At 36.7% G+C, this 19,055-nt stretch overlaps 1 non-coding gene and 1 pseudogene across 1 annotated transcript; one reads left to right on the top strand and one right to left on the bottom strand.

The window, feature by feature from the left end:
• Positions 1 to 9,487: 9,487 nt before the first annotated feature.
• Positions 9,488 to 10,214, bottom strand: LOC114691732 (annotated as a pseudogene).
• A 6,076-nt stretch (positions 10,215 to 16,290) lies between these two features.
• LOC114691754 lies at positions 16,291 to 16,478 on the top strand. The gene has a single exon (XR_003734267.1). It is a non-coding gene; the product is annotated as a U2 spliceosomal RNA (small nuclear RNA).
• Positions 16,479 to 19,055: the final 2,577 nt, after the last annotated feature.

Raw genomic sequence — 19,055 nt, 5'->3', positions numbered from 1 at the left:
CATCTGAGTTAATTCTTTGAGAAGCAGCTGCGGGACCAGGGAGGACAAAAAGGCCTCCATCTACAAATACTTTCTTATATCACCCTCATTTTTTTCTCCTAATTTTCTGTATTTATGAAGAGATAATTAACTGAGATTTAATTTGTACGTCCCCCTCCTTATATACTGCCAGTTGTAAAAAAAAAATGACAACATAACACTTCCATCTCACTCTCCTTTTCTATGATTTTTTTTTCTGCCAAATAAGAGGCTATTGCAGTGAATACCATCTGCATGCATTTTTCTAGTTTTATTTCAGCCATACATGAACAATTCTTTTCAACTCCATGCATCATAGAGGCATATTATCTCATATTATGTGAGAAAAAGGGACTACCTTGATCTTTCCTTTATCTTAGTTTTCTTTTCATTGCTATTATAAAACACTGACTAAAGCCTAGTTGGGGGAGGAAAATGTTTACTTGGTTTACATGATCTAAAAGCAGTTAATCATCAGATCTAAAAGCAGGGCTACAACTGAAGAAGGATCACGGGTAGGAAGACCTGAGAAATCATGGTATTGTTTTGCTTCACTGTTCATACTCAGCGGGCTTTCTTACATTGCTCAGGACTACCTTCCCCAGTATGGCAGCATGTACAGTGAACTAGAACTTCATACATCAATCATCTGTCAATTGGATGCTCCATAGATGTGCTCATAGGCCAATCTAATGGAGACAATTTCTCAATCTATCTCTATTTTTTGTCAAATTGACAAAGCTAATAAATACACATGGCAATGATGTTGTAATCTCATTGGCTTACACCAAGTTCCATGATGAGGGCAAAACAAGCAAAACAATTGCTCTTTCCCCACTTATCTTTAGTTCTGTCGGTCCATGTCCAGTGCAGGTTTTGTTGTGTAACATTTTAAATTGACATAATTAATGCTTAAGTACTAGAAATATATCATTAACATAAGAATAAAGAAATGATTTTTACCTCAATTCAGCAAGGAGAATTAGTGAGAATAGCCATGGTTATTTACAAAATCATGGACAAAGAGTTACTTAAGGAGCATTGATGATTCAAAGCTTTCTGTAGAATTGAAAAGCCACCAGATCAGGTATGATGAATATAGAAAATACTATGACTGAAGCTCCCTGAACAACTTGCAGGTAACTCTGTGAAATATTTCTTCTTACACAGCAAATGTTAATGGTGTTCTAAACCTCAAGGAGTTGAGGATTATGTATTGCTATGCATGTCAATTATAAGATATTTTGCATTTTAGAGACACTTACTAAATGTACACTGTAATTTGAGCCATAATTTTTAAAAGGCCAAGAATAAGACAAAATAAAAATTATAGAAGGAAGAAAAAAAAATCATAAAAATAAATTTAGAACTTCAAATAGATTTCTGAATTTCCTTCCTAAAAAATTTATAAACTGTGTACACAGAAAAATAAATAAATTATGAATGAGTCATTTTTATTAACAACAAAGTTTATAACTTTGTCCATAATGTCACTATAACTATAGAATATATGCTTAAACTTTTAATAATATCATTATGCTAAATGTTGAATCTGAGTCATGTAACTGTAGTGGTTTCAATGAAAAATTTCCCACGTAGGGACATTTATTTGATGAGGTTGGTCCTCTGTTGGTGGAGCTGTTTCATGAGGTTATGGAAACTTTATGAGGTATAAGCTTGCTAGTGAAACCTGCTTGTTTTATTCCCCCTCTCTGCCGTGTGTGTGTGTGTGTGTGTGTGTGTGTGTGTGTATGAGACATGATGTCCCAGCATCCTGTTTCTACCACTATGCCTTCCCCAGTTTTGGTACACCTGGTCCTTCAGATCCATAAGACAAAACAAACAAACAAACAAATAAAACTTCTTCCTTTCTTCTTTAAGCTATTTTGGTTTGGATGTTTTATCACAACAACAAAGTAAGTAATGCAGCAACTGTTTTCAAGTCACATTATTTGGTAGAAGAGAAAAGGATGGTTCCTCAGCAATGATTTGGTATGTATGTGTTTCAGTGAGACACGTGATCACATTTTCACACATTAAGATTGGCGAAACACCTTCACCATCACCTTCAGTATGGTATAGAGCTGAATTTAAGGTCCAATATTGGTGAATGACAAAAAAATTCCCACTTCATTAGACTATTTCCTGTCTGTATGTATTGATATTTTCTTAACTGTTACGTGAGAAATTAAAGGTAAGATATCCTAGTGTGAATAATATTTCATATATGTATTAAAATTTACAACTATTAAGAAATATTCATGAAACCAATATATTTAGAGTACCCAAATCAGAAAGAGATGAAGTTTCATTTAACATGATTTTGTGTAACACTCGATTGTTGGATACAGTAAAGCATGATTACTCTTAGTTTTAACACAGAGACTATTTCATAAAGTTAACTAGCTCCTTGATTGGCGTAGTGGATTATGCCTTTAACCCCAGACTTGGGAAGCTGAGGGCAGAACACAGCTTTTGTTAGAGCTGCCTGGATCACAGACTGAGGTACTTTCTAAAAAATTGCAAGCAAGCCAACAAAACCCATAAATACTTATTTATTAAATTAAAAAGAATACAAAAAAAAAAAAGCCGGGCGTTGGTGGCGCACGCCTTTAATCCCAGCACTTGGGAGGCAGAGGCAGGCGGATCTCTGTGAGTTCGAGGCCAGCCTGGGCTACCAAGTGAGCTCCAGGAAAGGCGCAAAGCTACACAGAGGAACCCTGTCTCGAAAAACCAAAAAAAAAAAAAAATAAAAAAATAAAAATAAAAAAGAATAGTGTGATGCCAGATTTCTTATATACCATGTTGTAATTTGGAAAATAAAGGCAATGTTATTAAAATTTTCCTATTTTAAAAGAAATGTCAGGGACTGGAATGAGAGCTCAGTGGTGAAAAACACATATTGCTCTTGAAGGGAAGTTAAGCTTGGTTCCCAGCACCCATGCTAAATAGCTTGTAACTGCCTGTGACTCTTGTTCCAGAGGCTCCAACAATATTTTCTGAACTCTATTGGCACCTTCACACAGGTTTACACACACACACACACATGCTCACGCACACGCACACGCACACACAGACTCACTTAAAAGTAATAAATATAAAATATAAAAAAAAATATGCAATTTAAGTTGGTACATTGATGTAACATGGCAGCTTCATACTGAATTTTCAAATACTGAGAAACATGGCAAATTGTGGCAATCTGTACTAGTAATATCTTAGCAGTATCTAAATTTATTTTAGTTTTTGCCTTAATCTATATTTCTCAGTCTCCTTTAATGTTCTATAAAATCCACAGGTACCTATCCTAAAACTTATGATTGATTAAAATATGTTGCATTTGAATTTGTCAAATATGAAATAATAATTATTATCATCATATTAATATGCAATAGGCAGTGTGTATATATCATTTTATTCATAAAATTATTTAATATTCATCTGCTATTTTAGGTATGCCATATTTGTAAAATTCTGTTTGGAATATTATTCACCTTCTACCCTAGAAATGAAGGTATAGGCAGATTCCAACTTTTACCTACCAAACACATCCAACAAGAAATATTTATACAGACACCCGACAGCTGATGAGATGCAGGAGCAGAACCAGTCAGTCAGGAGTCACTGTCATTCTCCGCTCCACAGTTGGTTCTAGGCCAGTCTGAGTTACAGATGATTTTGTCTCCATGTACAAAAATTACCACCTCCAAAAACAGTGTAAATGCTATATAGTGCTAACAGATATCTAAGGTAAACAAGAGAAATTTTCTAGGAGATATGCACATGTAAAACAAGCATGACATTATTGTATTATGGAAATAAAATCTTAGTATTCAGAGAAACATTGTCAGGTGGCTTTTCAGAACTGTGAAATTTCACTTCCCTCTTCAAGTGATGTATTTGTTCGGTGCAACGCTGATAGAAACAAGCACTGTCACTTTCCTGATGCCTTGGACGTTGCCTGGCTGGAGTCTGACTTTGTATCAGGGAATCCATTCTTACACCAGAGAAACAGGGACACTTCCTTCTCCTGTCTCTTGACACATGACTCCTTGTCTACACTTTTTATTGTGACAATGATCATTAATGGTCTCCATAGACTGGCAAGCTCTTTTCTTGGTACTGCCTTCAATTACACTCATCAATATTCATATCTAATCTCTAAAGTAAAATATTAATAAGAGGCAAAATCTGGTGCATTTCAGTTCAACTTTGGAAAAAGTTATCAAGACATGATCTACCAAACACAAAGGCACACCTGCTGTTCTCACACCTTTGAGACTAGCAATCAGCAAGTACACAGCTGGTGTTCACTCTGACAGCAGAACACAGAAGTAGTATTTGAACATGTATAAAAATATTACCCCATTACCTGCTTGCAAGTAGGGTCCTCTGAGGAACATCAGATGATGATTTGAATCTTATTTTAATTTAAGTGATAAGATTATATTTTTTTAGTGTTACACAATACAGTCTTTTCCTTATGTTATTCTTCATAAAAATCTCAGGAAATATGGGCATATGTAGAACATTCCTATTGCACACAGTGTTGATAAATTTCATATAAAAATGAATATATTACCTTTTCCTTAATCTACCCTTTTAAGTATACACACACACATACATACATACACACACATACACATACACACACATACACACACATATGTACAGTATGTGTTTTATTGGTTTTTATTTTTAAGATATTATTTCTCAATTATTTTCAAATTATTTTTCCTCATCTCATTATAATGAAAAACTGTCTACATTTTATTATAATCATGATTACACTCCTGGACTTCCTTGATAAATGTATGACTTCTTATCCTTTTCCTTTTAATTCTCAATGATCTCTAAATTCAAGTGCATGTGTTATAAGCAGAATATAGCTTGACCAATTTTAAAACTTTAATCCGCTTTGCAAGTATAATAGTTCAGACTAAAGTATTCAGATAATTTTCATTCAAATTATTTACTTATAAAATACTATGTGGAGCATCCTCTTTATTTTTGTTTTTCTTTGTGTTTCTTTTGAAACTCATTCCTATTATGCTTTTCTTTTCTTTGTTAAAAAATTCAATATTGTTATAATAACACATTATGAATTTAATATTTATAGAAACCACTTTATAAAGGTTTATGATGGTGTCTCTGGATGACATAAATTTTACATATTTATTTTATAAAGTTGAATCATTGATTCAAAATGACTTTCATTTGATTGCTGAGGCATTTCAATGATGTCTACTTTAAAATCCACATACATTGTCTCAGAACAGTGCATACATTAAAATTTTGTGTTAACATTCCCTATGGTGGGATACCTTGCTCAGCCTTTAGACAGGGGTGGAGTGGTGTTGGTCCTGTCACTACTTAGTATGCCGGACTTTGTTGACTCCCCAAGGGAGACCTTACCCTCTCTGAGGAGTGGATGGGGGTGAGATGAGGGGAGTTGGGGAGGCAGGCCTCTTTAGGGTCTGTCTCATGTCCTCCATTACTAGGAGTCCTCACTAGGGTCGACCTCATAGGTTCCAGGAAGTCTCCATGGCACTAGTGTTCCACATTGCCCTCAAATGCCCTCCAGTCCCAGTCCTCTCTCCCCGTATTCTCTTTCGTGTCCTTTCTTCCCCAATTGATCTCTCTTGTTCTCACCTCCACCTGCCTCCATTCTACCTGAAAAATTTACTTTATTTTCCCTTCCCAGGGAGGTTCATGTGTCCCCCAAAATGCTGGCAAGGAGGAACTCTGAATCTGAGAAGGGTAGTTCAGATCACCAACACACACACAAAAAGTCTGTTTGGTGCTGTGTGCCTATAATTCCTATACTGGGGGAAGCAGAGGCAAAATAGATTTTGGGACTTTGCTTCCCATACAGCCTTATTCAGTCTGTTATTTTCAGGTTCAGTGAATGAACTTGTATCAAAAAAATAAGGTGGAAACTTCTCTGCTGTTGGCTAAGTGAAGCACTGTTCATGGAATTCAGCTTAAACATACATTTTTGCATATAAATATGCATGCATCTACATATATATCTACACACATATATATGTATACACACATATATATATACATTTAAAAATCTAAAATCACGACCTTATTTGTTTAATATGCATTTATAATTGCATATGTATTTACATATGAATGTGAATAACATAACATATATCTATAATTAGCACAATTAGGCACCATAAATAAATCCAGAGTGCAACAAAATCTAACAAATAGAGAAACTCACTTCTAAAAATTATAAAAACCATGTACCACTCCAGACTTAGCATCTGGAAATAAATGAGATAGAAAATATCTGATATTTTTTTAGAAGTAGTATATAGATTGTAAATAAGGAGTTTGAGTTCTCTGTGGCCAGAAACATATTTTAATGTTATCATTCCTGTGTACAACCTAACTAATGTTATTGTTGTCATGTAGAAGAAATAAGCATGATGTTATTACTGATATCAAATGATACAATATTAGTTATTTGCATGGAGTATATTAAAATATTGCCATCAAAATTAATTTATTGATATCTCTCAAAATGAATTGCTGTATTTCCTAAAGAATTTTTAAAAAATGTGTTTAATCTATCTTATATGAAAAAATTATTAGACAATCAAATCTTCAGTTTTAAGTTTGTGCAAAATTTTAGCTTACAATTATGTAACACAAAGATAATTTTTGTTAGTGTTATGAGAATGTTGCAAGATTTAATTCCTCAAAAACACTAAATAATTATATATGTCATTTGAGAATTTCTTTTTTAATTTTCAATTTTTTTTCAGAATATTTTTCTTAATTATTTGGGAATTTCACATAAGGTACCTCAATCACTCCTACTTCCTAGCCCTCCCAAGTATTCCCCCAAACTTATGGCCTCCTCCAAAGATAAAGAAAACATGTCCAGTTTGTGTTATTCATATAATCAGTGAAGCATGGTCAAACTCCTGGCGGATAGCTCCTTAAAGAAAAGTGAGTCCTCCACCCTTGTGTGTAGCCATCTGTTGTAGAGAACTCACTTCAGTATCCCCACCACTAATTTTAAGATTTCTCTTTGATGAGTTGTCACTTTTTCAAAGTGTGGGGTGGGGATGTGGGTTGTTACAGAAGCTATGTCTCTCTCTCTCTGTCTCTCTCTCTCTGTCTCTCTGTCTCTCTCTCTCTCTCTCTCTCTCTCTGTGTGTGTGTGTGTGTGTGTGTGTGTGTGTGTGTGTGTGTCCCAACTGTGAGTCTGCAGTCATTAATACTACTGCAGAGGAAGCTTCCTTGTCCTTTACAGTCAGCAGGAACCCAGGTCGTGGACTTCCACATGGTGACTGCATAGACCAAAGACATTAACCTGGTCTCCTGCATCTGCAAGTTCCACGGACCTTAGCATGGTATTGAGTGGCACCACAGGACTTGGACACAAACACAGTCCTTGGTGGTAGCCCTGCTCTAAGCCCCCAAGGTGGCTTCAGGTGACCAGCATAGACCTCAGACAGCCCTCTGTGGCAACACAGGCTATGAACACCAACCCTGGCACTGACAGCAAGAGGACCATGGACTTCAACATGGTCCTCAGTGGCAGCATGGACCACAGGCATTAGCATGCCCCTTTCCTGGCAGTGTGGTCTATGGGTATCAACAAGGCTTCCAGTGACAGAACAGATCATGAATATCCCCATGTCCTTCAGTAGTAACATGGACCAGGGACATCCACACAGCCCCTCTTTGTAGCAGGACTACAGACCCATGGAGGGCCCTTGTTGGCAGCATGAACAGACATCAATATGGCCTCAAATGACAACACAGGCCACTCACACTCACATTTACATGGCCCCCAGCAGCATCAAGGCCCACAGACATCAACATGGCCTCCACTGTCAGTACCTGCCATGGACCTCAGCATGTTCTTAGGTGGCAGTACAGACCACCAGATCATGGACATAATACAACAACCTTCTGCTGCAGCACAGGCCTCAGACATAAACAGACTAGCAGGACCACAGACTCAGACATGGCCTCCAGCAGGAGCATAGACCATGGACATCAAAATAGCCTCAATTGGCAGCATACATAATGGACATCAACATGGCTGTGGTGGTAGCTCAGGCCTTGGACATTGACATGGTTCTGACTATCTCCACTGCATATGCGTCATTCCTTTCATCCATCTTTCCTACCTCTCCACTGCAAATCATTTATCATAGTGGCATTAGAGACTTCAGTGTGTCACTCAGTATAGTTTTTACTCAAACAGCTTTACATGCAAATAGTCATTGCCACAAGCCATTAGTCTGGTTCAAGTTTACTGGTTTCTGAAGCACCATAAATACTGGACCATCAGTGAGACTCATCTCAGATATCCTGCTGCTGACCCGAGTCTGGGTGGTCTTGCTGCTAGGCAGGGCATCTTGGAACAGGATCAAAGGAAACTCTAGACCACCACACTCCTCCTTATACTCCTCCCATGCTCTTGACACTGGCCACCATGGCCCACTTGATACTGGGCATAACCATTGTACTTGTAGCTTAAGGCAGTGCCCCAGGCCTGGACTCTCTTCCTCAAAGCACAGAGAGCAATAGTGGCTACTTTAAGCTGTCAGCAGGCCCACAAGCATAGGGCCAGTTCTACTCAGTAAACTCATGTTCCTTGTCCGCAGTGGCTGTGCTCCCAAATTACTTTCCAGCCCTGCTCCTGTATTACTCCCATACCCTCCTTCACCACTTATACTGTTTCATGTTTTGCTTCACCCACTCTTTGTGAGTCTCCATCTTTCTTTCCAATTTCATGTGTCCACTTTTTAAAAGCATCTTCCCATAGGACCTGCCTTTTTTTCAGTTGCTCCAGAGATACTGTGGGCTCTGCCAGGCCTCCATGGGTCCCTCAAGCTCCCCATGGTTGCTCCATGGCATGTGTCAGTTGCTGCCATCACCATCTATCATGGCCATGCTTCAGGTCTTCAGTGGCAATGACCCACTCCCTGATCCGGTTCTGTAGCACTGGCTTCTCCTTGACGTCCATCAGCTCATAGAAGGAGTAGGTGTTGAATTTGACCTACTCAAAGCAATAGATCTGGGAGTGGATGGCAGCTGAGTTGGTCTTCAGGCAGTTGCCCCTTGAGGCGGGCTCCTCTGGGCCAATAATTTGTTTATAAATAGAAGTTAAGTAATGAAATACTCCTTTCAATACATTTTATTGATTAATTACCCTGCTGTAATACTGAGGTTATATTAATGGATTTTATGTACAATTTTCCTTGATGATATTCTTTTTTTGTTATAGTTTAATATATATTAATAGCAAACTTACAGGAACAGCACAGAAGACAGACAACATTAAAAACATGTACTTGCATGTAGGATAACTCAGTTAGAAAAGTATAGTGAATGAATGGAATCTACTGTATGATAAAAAATGCTACAAACACCATTTAGTTGCCATCAATAAGAAATTTACTTATTTTAAAAAAAAATCCAAATGCTGGCATTGTCCAGAAAATTTTAACAGGTTTATTTATAATTGTTATAAAGTTGAACTGTTGAAATGTGTTCACTGAAACATTTTGCTTGCATTAATGCTTTACATCTTGCATTTATATTAAAAATTCACACACAAATGAAAATGGAAAAACTGCCAATACCTGATTTCTGTCCCTTATTTTTCCACTCACAATCATATACTTAGGTACCTTTTGACACCATGGAAAAAAATATCTAACATTCAGAACTACTGATAACAGGAAGAAGAGGAAAAAAAAAATTTGAGAATGAAATGTTTCCCCTCATAGTGGACTCTTAAGCACGTTCTCCGCGTATGCAGCGTGCTAGCTGCATATCTTTTGACATAATTGTTACACGTTTGGCATGGATAGCACACAGGTTGGTATCTTCAAAAAGGCCAACCAGATAGGCCTCACTTGCCTCCTGCAAAGCACCAATAGCTGCGCTCTGGAAGCGCAGATCTGTTTTGAAGTCCTGAGCAATTTCTCGCACCAGACGCTAGAAGGGGAGCTTGTGAATCAGAAGTTCAGTGGACTTCTGATAATGTCTGATTTTACGGAGGCCTGTAACGATGATGTTTCTTCACCCCTCCAGTAGAGGGCGCACTCTTGCGAGCGGCTTTAGTAACCAGTTGTTTCTGGGGTGCTTTACCACCGGTGGATTTGCGGGCAGTCTGCTTTGTACGAGCCATGGTATGGGCACCTCCTTACTTACCCGCCTTCTCCTGCAGCTGGAGCTCTGCAAGCCAGAGGTGGCGCTGGCGTTAGGGAGCGGCGGCGGAGTGGCGATGGCTGCGAACACAATAGAAAGATCAATGATATTCTTATTGCGTATTTAAATTAATATCTATGTGTTGCTCCTAATATCATGGACATAATTATTTGCTGTTTGCTTTTTATAAATCTAGCCCTGACCTATGAGATACTAAGGATTTCCCCCAGAAAGATCAGTTTGTATTAAGAGTTAAGAAACTTCAGTGGGCTTTTTTTTTTTTTTTTTTTTTTTTTCAATTTCTTATGGCTATTGAGTGGAGCATTATACCCTTCAAGTTGTTGATCAGAAAAGTCCAAGAGACTCCAAAAACAATACAGGCTATTTTTGGTACTCTTTGTTGCCTCAAAAAATGGAATGTAAGACCTATTGGGGGCATTAACAGTATTAGAAGTTGCTACACAAGTTCATGGGGAGAAATGCAAGAGAAGTCCGACCCAGCCTGTGAACCACAATAACGACCAGCAGAGCAAGGCCTGCCCAAGGGAGCAGCAGCGGCGATTCTATCTTGGGTGCACCAACAGTCATCTATTGGACTTAATGCCCATTTGACAGGAGTAAATTCATCCTTGGTGCTGAAAACATAGCCCACTTCCTGTGGCTGGTGTAATCATGGACCCTAGAAGAAGAGAACCTATTACTGCCACTTTCCTAATCTAGAACTTTCTAACTCCATTCTAGACACCTATCATTATATTACAGAGAAGTGAAGCTCTCTCTCCCCATCACAATTTCTCTGTTCTTTTTTTCCCTTCCTTCCTTCCTTCCTTCCTTCCTTCCTTCCTTCCTTCCTTCCTTCCTTCCTTCTTTCTTTTTTGCAGCAGATAGAGATCATCACAGAAATTCATAACTGGTCAAAATGCAGAGAACAGCTGCCTGTGGCATGTCTATGCCCAGTTGATATACCTACAACAGAATCCTTACACTTAAGGACCAGAGAAGATCAAGGGAAAGAAGGCAGAGAGATTTTAAAAACCACTAAACTAGGACATTCACTATGAAATAGTGTCTTCTATATACGTCAGGGATTTGCACCCATGAAATTTTAACAATATAGTTATCTGCACACTGACAACTCCAGTCTACATCCCAATGTGGAAGGGGGAAATCTTGAAAGATGAAACATTACAGGATACTGGCTGCTGAGAGATAATCTGGTTCCTCCAGAGATGAAGCCTGTGAACAGTTATCCAATCTACAGTGGTAAGCATATGTATAACACTAAATGGACTCAGTGTGTGTGTGTGTGTGTGTGTGTGTGTGTGTGTGTGTGCGCATTCATAATAATTTTAAAATGTCATGAATTTAAGAATGAAGTAGGAGGGACATGAGAATAGTTAGAGTGGAGAGAGTGGAAATAATGTAAATAGAATAGTCATGTATGAAAACCAAAAAATAAAAATGAAAAATGAAACTTTAGTGCAACAATGCCATTGAATGTTAAGTTTCTGTGGAGTTCCTTAATACTGCTTATATAAATTTACCTTTCATAAATAGTCATGTCTCTAGAAAAGAGATTATCATAAGTCATAAAAGTGGCTTAAACATATATAGCATGGAATTATAAATATCCCAAAGTTCTGAGAAAAATTATTGCCTTGTATAAGTATGGTGGTTCTGCGGCATTAGCTAAGGGCAAAGAAATCACATGAAAAAGTAGCAGATACCTTCAACAATAATAGTTACTCCTTTATAAACCTGTCATCATTTATATTATATGCCCTCTAAAAATGCCTTCCCTAGTTGGAATGAAATTCCTTTCAGACACTAAGAAAAAAAACAAAACAAAACAACAATAAAAAGAAACTCAAAAATGAGACTTCATTTGCCTGAAGTTAAGATTGATTTGGATTACATGAGAATATCCTCTATCAGCCTCAAACATAAAGAATTATCTGTTTTCCAATGTGTTCATGACTGCAATTCCTTTTATCAAAGTAAGTATTTTAAAGGTATATTTCATCCTTTATAGCAAATGTATATGATTACATTGACTTTCTGACATATATATATTTTAAAGAATAATACAAAAACGTCTCAAGTGCAAAAATTCGAAACTTCTATTTTGGGTAGAGAAAAGCCTTCAAGAGGGTAAGTATCATTTTGAGTCTGAAAAAGCAATTTGTTGCCTCAGGCTAAAACAAGTAGTGAAAAGTTCTAGGAAACGGAGTCTCAAAACTAGTGGTTTTCACAGATTTCAAAATTTTTTTAATAGCCAGCCGGATTTATTTTCACCAGAGTAGGAATAAAGAACCGTTTCGCGCTAGAGAAACATGTCGAAGCACCTGATTCATGAGTTATGTCTGCCATGTCTTTCTCCATTATAAGTGTCATACAGGAATTCCATACCAGGATTGCAGGATTACATGTATAGGCACAAAGATATGTGAGACATTGACTCTCAAGTTTGGCTATATAATAAAAATAGCCTAATGGGGATGTTTGCAAATAGTTTTCAATTTCCACTCTAAGTTTTCAGTCATTCAGTGGAGAAGAGTAGCATTGTAGAGAGGTATGGGCAGTTCACATAGCCTACACACTGAACAAAAATGTGAGAGGATAACAGTCTATGAGAAGCAAATGTTCTTTCACTGGCTTGAGTGCATACATTTGATTTTGCATTGGCATGGCTTCACTAGCAATAACATTTTCTTTGGTGCATATTCATTGTACATAGTGTGAGGTTTCATAAGGACCTTTTCATATAAGCATATAACGTAAACATATAATGTACCTTGACCATATTAATCACTTATTCTATTACCTTCTCCTTTTTTTACCCTCACCTCTTTGTCCTATTTTGACCTGCAACAGTCTTATTTACTTGTTTTTGCTTCTATGTTCATGCCGTACACACACACAGTTTTATGGTTTAATACAAATCTATAATTAACAAGTGAAAAATATTTGTCTTTCTGAGACTGAAATAATTTGCTTCATAATCTCCAGTTGCATCCATTTTCCATTAACAACATGATTTCATATTTTACAATTGAATAAAATTCTAATGAGTTTATTTTTTTCGTGTGTATAGATGATTACTGATGTGTTCATGTACCTATTGTGTGGGCATGCCCACATACACATGTATGTATGGAAGCCAGAGGTCATTCTCTGAAATCATTTATCAGCTGTCATCTATCTTGTTTTCTGAGACAGTGAGCTCATAAATCCGGTTGTCCAAGGAGCCAAAATTGTTTCTCCCTTTCCAACATTGGGATTTTAAGTATTCATCTTTCTACTTAGCATTTTTTATGTTGGTTCTACAGATGCAACTCATCTTTCTTATTTCATCACCTGAGGTATCTCTGGGATACCCACATCTTGTTTCTATTTTTCATAACATTTTAAAATAATAGGTAGACAATTTTCAAATATGTATACAATATGTTTTGCTTATGTCTACGCACCCCACAACCTCTCTCCAGGTCCTCCCAGGAACCACCAATACATCTGCTTCACAACTTTGTTTCTTCTTCTGCTTTTTTTTTTAGTCAATACATCACTAAGTTTTATTAGTGCTGCCTATAAATGTACAGGTGTCTAGCTGTACACTGTCTTGTGGGATATATACCAACCTCAATACCCAAAATAAAAATGTTCCTTTTTTCCCCAGTAGCCATCATCTGTCCATAATTCCTCACCTAGTGGTGGGAACAATGAAGTCTTAACCTTGTTCATCCTAGAATTTTGACTGGTGGGATCTTGTGTATGTCTATGTGTGTAGATAAACACAGATGCTGTAAATTCATGTATGTGAAAGTCATATCATGCATTTCAAATCTCCCCTCCCTCTCCTCTGGCCTTTGGATTCATTCATCCCCCTAGTCTATGGCGTTGTGTGAGGTATTCGGTGGCTTGGGGAATGGTATAGAACATTTATCTATAGTTGAGCACTCTGACTATACTATCCCCCAAACCACCAATGAACCATTGCATTAACCATTAATCATATTGAAAAGAGGTCTCACTGCCTAAGTTTGAGAGTAGCACAAATCTATGAGTAGAGACAAAAATGTTTGGAAGGGAGAATGACAGCTTGAGTATTTAACAAAGCTTTCTATGTCCATTCCTCTGTTGATGAATGCCTAAGTAGCTTCTGTAACATAGCTAACAGTAGTACTATAAATACAAGTACAAGTACTACATTATAGAGATATTCTCTTCATCAATTCAAGTAATTATAATCCTATGCAAAATTATTAATTAAATAGTAAATGTGTGTCTATGTATATGAATAGTAATTCCTAGATGGTTAGCAGACTTTGGTTAGTCAAATAAAGTTATTTTTATATAATGAAGTTTGTGATAAAGAAGGAAAATAATCATGAGTATATAAAATGTGAATAAATTTGGTAGCCAGAAAGGCCTAACTGCAAAACCCCTTTTCTGTGTGACCTGAATTACTAAGAAAGAATTCAGCTTTGAAAGGAGGTGAACAGATCATTCTAGGAAGGATGAAGCAGCAAGAATAGAAAGGCTCAAGGCATCCACAATGAAAGCTACAATTGTAACTCTTTGAGTTGAATTCTCTTTTATACCTGGCTACTGTTGTTTCTTCCTCAAATGGGCATGTACACCTGGAGCGGTATGTAGTATGTTTACAGTAGAAAAATAGTCTCCTACTAATTGTTAAGTATTATACAGTCTTGGTGCAGATGAATAGAGCTTTCTTTAATTGGGTGACTGTGAAGCTGTTTATGTCAGTGACTCTAACCCCTATCAAGTGCCTCTGGATTTAGCCAGTGTTTAGTTATTTGTATGATAATGTTATCTGAAACAAGTTATATGTAAAGATAAAGAAAGTCAATTCTTGAGTATGGAGAAGTGGAGCAGTTACAGAAGACAGGGAAATTTTTGGTTCCTAAATTAAAGTTGGTTAACTCTGACACTGAGAGAAAAAAATCTTATTAATTGTAACAAGTGAAAGACAGGTCCTAAGTATTTTCTTATTTAATTTGTTTGAAAAATCTGAAGTTACATAATACTTTTTTTCCAGAACAAAAACTGAGATGACTACTTACTGCTGCTGGGATCAGAAGAGAATTGGGAGGAAGTATCTTTCCCCACTCCAACACATCGAAAGAAACAAGGCAAAAATGCTACCTTTAAAAATCACAGGAGTAAAGATATAGTAAGATATTGATGAAAATAAGTCAAGTACATATAACAATATGTAAAATTCAGTGAAGATCTAGATCTTCAAAAGATTACAAAATATACAGAAATTCTTAGCTAGACTACGAAAAAGAGAGTGGGCTCATATTAGTAAAATCAGAAATGAAAATGAACACAGTAAAACTGACACTATGCACACAGCAGGCCTCATGAGAAGTTATTATAAAAAGTTATGGTAACCTTGAAGAAATGTGCAAATTACTTGACAAAACTATACACAAAAGTTTTCCATAAGACAAGAAGTATCCTTACATCAAAACCACACGAGGAAGCAGGAACTGAAAGGAAAACCACAGGAACACTGCTTTATTGATCATGGATCCAAATAATATCCTCAACAAAATTCTAGGAAAATAAATTCAACTATATACTGATAAAAACCTATTCAACAGGAGGGAAGGTATTAACCTTAGTGATGCAACAATATTTAATGTGCAGAAATTGATAAACACGATGCTTCAACTGAATAAAGGTAAAGAGACAGAAAGCCATTTCTATAGGTGTGTAAAAGGCATTTAATAAATTTCTATATTTTTTTTATCAAATATGGGATGGAGTTGGAATATAAGGTCCATACATCAGTGTACTGAAGGTCATTTATCAGCCAAAAGCTAACATTTCACCAAAGTGGAATTTCTGAAAACTTTCTGCTAAGAACACAAATAACACAAGTAGAATCATTCTTGCTTTTGTTCACCTAGTGTTCCATTCCTGCACAGAGCAGATTTAAACAGAAAGAACACATTGCAATACAATGTGGGGAGATGACAGATTTTATATATAGAAAATTCCAAAGGTGCCACAAAAATCTATTAGATCTAATAAATACTTCTCACAATTTTATCTATTTCAGCCGTTGATATAAGAACAAATGCCCTGTCTGTTTTTATCAGTGTAATTTATGATATGTCCTCTCTCTAAGGATGATACATTAAGTGGATTTTAGGAGCAGAGAATTGAAATAGCTGCTTTGTGTACTACACATATTGATCTGGTATTTTAGTATCTTCAGTCACAGTAACCCTTACTTTATAATAAAATAGAGTAATTTTCTGTCTTCCAGAATATACAACCAACCTATAAAACCTATAAAATCTGTATCATGTTATAAATCAATAGCATATTTTTCCAAAATAAAAGTGTCACAATTACAATAGTAATAAAATTACATATAAATAAATATAAACAAATGGATGAAATATAATTATACCATGAAGATCATAAAACACTGATGGAAGAAATGATGAGTAAGTAAAATAGAATAGCATCACGTTTTCTCAGACTAAATCCCTATTGTTAAACATACAAACTGCTCAATGCAATCCGCAGATTTATTGAAATCACTGTAAAAAAATATATAATGACATTTTCACAGAAGCAAAAAAAAAAAAACTCTCTTTTAAATGGAATCATGAATCCCTAGAAACCAAAATAATCTTGCATCAAATGACAGGTTAGAAGTCACTATACTGCATAATTCCAAAATTTGTGAGAAATTTGCAGTCATTAAAACTGTTTGGCATTGAGCTCCTGATTTGTCCCAATTTGTTAGACACATGCCTAGCATTTATCAAACTCTGTGTTTAATTCCCAGTACACATAACAAACGGTATTAAGGGTGCATGCCTTTAATGACAGCATTTAGGAAGTGGATACCAAAGGATGAAAAGTTCAAAGGCATCCTTGACTAGCCTGCATGTGTGTAAGTTATTTATTTATTTATTTTTTTTGTGATCATTGTTGTTGTTATTGTTGTTTTCCTTGCATCTAGTAAGAAGGCAGCTTAAAGGAGGAAAGACTTCTTTTAGCTCACAGTTGGAGAATTCAGTCCATCAAGGCAAGAAAGTCACTGAAGAATGTGTTGTCAGGAGATGATCGGGATGAAACTCATCCTAAATGATTTTTTTTTTTTTAATGAACTCCATAACCCAGTTCAAGGAAATAGTCCGTTAGATTATATCTTTCACTTTCCATAACAGCCAAGATCATTTTCCACAGCAGTAATTTAGATTTTGCCATCTAGGTGATTACAGATAATGTCAGGTTGACAGTCAACACTAGTCATTGCAAAAAGTTCTAGATCAGTATCAGCTAAATTAGATACTGTCTAAAAGGCAGTATGATGTTAATAACTAAAGAAAGCCAAAGTAACAGAAGAAAGGCTATAAGCAAATCATGCATTTTAGGCAATTGGTCTTTTATTTATTTTTTCTTTTTACAATCCTGAGAACAAACACCATAGTCTTTTTAATGGTTCTGGCAAGATTTATTATCCACATGTACAAGATAGAGCTCTTAACTTTATTTTTTTTTATTTTATAATTAATTTAATTTTACATGTCAGCCACAGATTCCCCTTCCTCCCTCCTCCCATCTCCCAGCCTTTCTTCCCAATCACCTCCCTCCATTCACACCTCCTCCAATGCAAGGTCTCCCCTGGTAAGTCAGCCTAGCCTGGTAGATTCAGTTGAGATAGGTCCAGTCTCCTCCTCCCCGCACCAAAGCTGATCAAAGTGTTTCAGCATAGGCCCTAGGATCCCAAAAGCCAGCTCATGCACCAAGGACAGGTCCTGGTCCCACTGCCTAGGGGCCTCCAAAACAGTTTAAGCTAATCAACTGTCTCACTTATCCAGAGGGCTTGGTCTCAGCTATTGGTTCCCAGTTCATGTGTTTCTGATAGTTTGGTTATTTGTCCCTGTGCTTTTTCCAATCGTGGTCTCAAAATCTCTTGCTCTTATAATCCCTCCTCTCTCTAGTCGATTGGATTCCTAGAGTTTCACCTGGGGCTTGGCTGTGGATCTCTGCATCTGCTTCCATCAGTCATTGGATGAGAGTTCTATCATGACAGTTAGGGTGTTCCGCCATCTGATCACCAGAGTAGGTCAGCTCAGGCACTCTTGATCATTGCCAGTAATCTATAGTGGAGGTATCTTTGTGGATTTCTGGGGATCTCTAGCTCTCTTCTTCTTCCTATCATGAGGTTTGCAAGCAAATGGATGGAACTAAAAAATATAATCCTGAGTGAGGAAACCCAGACTCAGAAAGACAAGCATGATAAGTACTCACTCATAAGTAGCTACTAGATGTAAAGCAAAGGATAACCAGACTGCAACTCACAACTCCAGGGGAGGCTACCTAGTAAAGAGGACCCTAAGAAAGACACAGGGATCATCTAGCGACAGAGAAATGGATGAGATCTACATGAGTAAACTAGGGGTGGAGTGGGGTAATAGAGGGCAAAGGTTAGGGGAAAGAGAGCTTAGGGGATCAGGAGGTCCCAGCTGGATCAGAAACAGAGTGGAGAATCAGGAAAGAAATACCATGATAAATGAAGACTCCATGGGAATAGGAAGAGCTCTTAACTTCTTATGAGTAACAAAAGCAAAATTCCATATAGATTAAAAAGTTAAATCATAGAAATGAAACTCCCAGAAGGAAAATAGAAGAAAAATTTCAGTGGGATGATCAATAATATCTAGAGTCTCCAAATGTTTAGGGAATAGATACAATGTCACACAAATTAGATTACTTGAAATCAAAAAGTTTCTTAACAGCAAAGGAGAAGATCTACACATGCAGATACAAACTAGAAAATATGAAATTAG

The sequence above is a fragment of the Peromyscus leucopus genome, chromosome 6 (assembly GCF_004664715.2).
Source record: "Peromyscus leucopus breed LL Stock chromosome 6, UCI_PerLeu_2.1, whole genome shotgun sequence".
NCBI lineage: Eukaryota > Metazoa > Chordata > Mammalia > Rodentia > Cricetidae > Peromyscus > Peromyscus leucopus.
Note: the sequence above shows the minus strand (reverse complement) of the source record. Positions and strands in the feature narration are given on the sequence as shown.